Genomic DNA, 4436 nt, shown 5'->3' with positions numbered 1-4436 from the left:
GGATGGAGTTGGGGGAACCCCAAAGGGGCTGACCTCTGACGCTGCTGCCGTCTCCGCTCCGGTCTCAGCCGCTGTCCTGCTGCTTCTGCAGAAAGAAGGGGAAGTCCGGCGATATGAGCTGGGGGCTGCGACTGCTCACCCCGCGGCCCACGCGCACTTCACTTCTCCCTGTCCTCCCCACCCCACGCCAGCACACCACACTCCCACTTCACTTCTTCTTTCACAGGCAGCAGCCTCTCACTTCCTCTGAGTGGAAGCCCTTGGTCTCACCCACCAGGGCCTGGAGCCGTTCCTGGGGGTACCTGCACCTCTGTGCGGTGCTCAGGGACTAGGCAACATGGCACTGTGCAGAGTTCAAGACCACCTCTGCTCGGCACACTGGGACAGGTGGTGTTGCCTCTCCGCGCCTCAGTTTTTCCCACCTGCAGAAAGGGAGGATGATCCTTACCTGACCTGACAACCGATGGGACTGGTGCTGGCAGGGGCCTCAGGCAAGGGCTGGGTGAGTCTTCCGGGGTTCATGAACCCAGCCCACCGCGTACTGTCTGAGTGACTTCCCGCCACAGAAACTCTTTCAATCTGTTTCCCTTCTGTAAAATGAAATTATGAGCCGTCTTCAAAAAGTTCATAGAAAATGCATATTACGGATTTCAATTTTTTGCACCAAAATAAACTCATACCTTAATTCCATTTTCCAGAAATTCCCCAAGTAATGACAGTACGGCCTTACGGGGTCGTGTGGGGCTTAGACAAGGTAAGGCTGGCATCACTGAGAACTCCCCCGAATGCCATCAGCTTTCACAGATGGGGAGCCTGATGGTCAGAGGGGACAAGGGCACGACCCTGAGTTACCTGGTGGCAGAGCCCGCTGGGAAGGGTCTCCCTGGCAGTGGTGCTCAGAAAACATGCCCAGAACAGTGGGGTTGGCAAGCCAGCCAGCTCCTCCCGGCCAGGGGTCTGGATAAACCACCCTACACCAGCTATAAACACATCCTCTGCAGACCCTAAGGAAGAGGGGAGATGACTTGCATGTGTGTGTGCGCACACACGTGTGTGTGTGTGTGCACGCGCGTGCATGCACTGGGACAGGGGAGACAGGGTGTTTTCTCTTGCCAGGGCCCCTTTCTGATTCTCTAGGAAACTGTGACTTTGGAATGTGTTCTTCTGCCCCCAGGGGTAAGATGGAGACCAGTAAGAGGAAGAAACTGGACAGGTCCCAGCATGGTCCCCCTCCCCTCTCCCCCACCCAGGGTCCTCCCAGGTGCGGCCCAAGCACAGCACACACAGGGCCTGGGGCAGTGGGGGAGGATCTGTGGGCAGGGGGAGGGGGCCTGCTGCCTCCACAAGCACTCGGCTACCCCAGCTGCTGCAGTGCAAAGGCTTTGCACCGGTGACGCGGGTCATGGCTCCTCCACACTTCTGCTGGGTGACTTGGGTAAGGACCTTGCTATGGTTTTACCAGGCTATGACCTAGACCGTGACCTCCGAGCCCTTCCTGTCTGAGATCTGGCCACCTTTGGGCTTGCAGCACCATCCACCTCCTTCCTCATGCACTGTGTGAGCCCAGCCACTGTTCTTGGGCACCAGGAAGAAGCCCTGCCCACCCTGCAGCCTCCCTCCTTTCCAGCCTAGATCTGGACCAGCCTCACCGTGCCCTCGGTTGGGGATACGAGTTTTCTAGCCCTATATTCCAGATCCTGGATCTCACTGCCAGGGCACTCCCCTGCTCAAAAGGCAGCAGTGGCTCCCTGTCGCCTTCATGGCCTAACCTCCTCCAACTTCTTCCACCGGCTTTTGCTTCATACTCACCTCCCTGCTCCATGTCAGCTGTGACATACATGTGCCTGGGCCAGCCCCGGCTCCTCTCCATCCATCTGGACTCAGCCTGAGTCCTGCCTCCTCTGGGAAGGCTTCTCTGCCTCCTACTTTTCCACAGAACATTCCGGTTGCTCCAGCTTCAGGAGGCATGCCAGTCCCCTGCTCAGATCCTGAGGCAGGGCAGAGGGCCACACACCAGCCCTAGGAAGGTGTCTCCTCAAGTGGGATCTGCAACAGTGGAACCCCGACAGGACATAAGATAAAGTGAGTCACGTTGTGAAAAAGACATTTGCGTCTGTCTTGTCGGTGTGCAGCAGGAGCCTTGGTTGAGGGCGACATTATCTCTAATCCCTCTCTAACATTCCACTTGTTTCCATTCTTTACTCTTTCATTAGACATCAAAACAAGATATTTGGAAGCCAGTCAGTGGCGCTGTGGTTAAAACAGTTGGATCCCTTATAGCTGATGGCACAGTTTGAGTCCTGGACCTGGCAACTTGAAGAACATACCAGGCACATGTGTGTCCAAAATCCTGAGAGGAGAATGGAGGAGAAGGAATTGTGGTGTGATCATCCTCCTGAGGGGTACTTTCTCTCTTTCTCTTTCTCTCTCTCCAGACAGCACACACCCCTAGAGCAAATTTAAACAAAAAAGAGAAAGCAATCTGATTTTAAAAAAATGTATTGTGGTAAAATATATATATAACACAATTTACCATCTTAACCACATTTTACAAAGTTCCCATTTTGGGACCAGCAGATGATGTAATGGCTATGTTGCTGGATTCCCATGTAGTCGACTGCGGTTTGAGTCCTGGACCCAGTGGCTTAAACTCACATCGGGGGTATGTGTGTGTTTGCCCAAGATCCTGAGTGGAGAACGGAGAAGGGATTGCAGCGTGGCCGTCCCCCCCGAGGGGTGATTTCTCCCTTTCTCTCTCTCTGTCTCTGTCTTTCTGGTAAGCGCACATGCCCTATAGCAAAAACCTCTCCCCCCAAAAAAAGTTCTTATTTTTGGAGGGGCCAGCAGATGGCACAGTGGTTATGTTGCTGGACTCCCACATGGCTAACCATTGTTCAAGTTCCGGACCTGGTGGCTTCAAAATCACACTGGGCACATGTGTGTGTGCCCAAAATCCCAGAAGGAGAATGGAGAAGGAACTGCAGTGTGGCCATTCTCCCTGGACAGTGATTTCTCACTTTCACTCTCACTGTCTCTGTCTCTCTGGTGAACGCACGCACCCTATGGCAAAAACCTCTACAAAAAATAAAAACAAGAATGAAAAGTTCTCATTTTTTATTTATTTCTTCCACCTGAGAAACAGTCACTCACAGGGGAACCCTATTCCACTGTGTGCACACGACGTTTTTCCATTCCTCTGTTGAACACTTGGGTCACTTCCACATTTTGGCTTTCGTGACTAATCCTGCTCTGAACATGGGTATACAAATGATGTCCCTTTTAAACAAAGTTCAACAGTGTGTTTTGTTTACATGCTATTTGATTTTCTTCTTCTTTTTTTGAGAGAGAGATTTTTGGGGGGGCGGGGGAGGAGGTTTTTGCTATAGGGCGCATGTGCTCTCCAGGAAGACAGAGAGACAGAAAGCAAGAAATCACCCCCCAAAGGGGATGGCCACGCTGCAATCCCTTCTCCTCCATTCTCCTCTCAGGATCTTAGGCACGCACGCACACGCACCCAGTGTGAGTTTCAAGCCACGAGGTCTGGGACTTAAACTACAGTTGACTATGCAGGAGTCCAGCGACGTAACCATTACGCCAACTGTTTGATTTTTTTTCTATTTAGGGCAACAGATACAGATTTCCTATTTTAGTCTTAGTAATATAAAATAGTCCCTCAAAACACACACTAAACGGGAATGGTGTACGAAAATGCTCATAACTGTGCAAGTGCTCTGTGTCCGTGACAGAGCACGGGTGCAGAAGAGAACGGAGTGCACCAAATTCTGACAAGGGCCCCTGTCAAAACCCCACCAGCCTGAGCTGGGGAGAGACACTGGGCCGGCTGACCCCAGATCAGCATGAGTGACAGTCGCTGAGGTGCCCTGAGGTGTGGTTTTAGGAACAGGGATGACAATGGAAACCATCAGATCTACTCTGGGGCCTCCCACAGTGACTCTGGGCCCCTCACTTAACTTCTCATCTTCACTTCCTTCCAGAGACAGGGTGATAACACCCAGCTCATAGGGTGCTTGTGAAACTGAAATAACCCATGGGAGCTGCCCAGCCTCTGGCCAGCACCCACCCTCTCCCTCCAAGAGACACCCCCAATATAGTACTTCCTCCCCTGGAAAAGGGTGCAACCATGACGAGGCAACAGAAAGAGTTTAGAGGCACTGCCAGTTTACCTTTGCCACCTTCTCCAGCCCTACCCAGTCTCCAAAAACTCCAGGAAAGAGCTCTGGGCTCCCAGAGCTACACTGTCCCTCACTGGCTGTGGGACTCTTGTCAAGGGACTCAGCCAAGAGTCGCTCTAAGCTTTCACCTTTTTTTTTTTTTAAGAGGCTTTTGCTATCGGGCGCGTGCACTCACCAGACAGACAGAGAGACAGAAAGCGAGAAATCACCCCCCAGGGGGGATGGCCAGGCCACAATCCCTTC

Source organism: Tupaia chinensis, unplaced genomic scaffold (assembly GCF_000334495.1).
Source record: "Tupaia chinensis unplaced genomic scaffold, TupChi_1.0 Scaffold000235_1, whole genome shotgun sequence".
Lineage (NCBI taxonomy): Eukaryota > Metazoa > Chordata > Mammalia > Scandentia > Tupaiidae > Tupaia > Tupaia belangeri.
Note: the sequence above shows the minus strand (reverse complement) of the source record.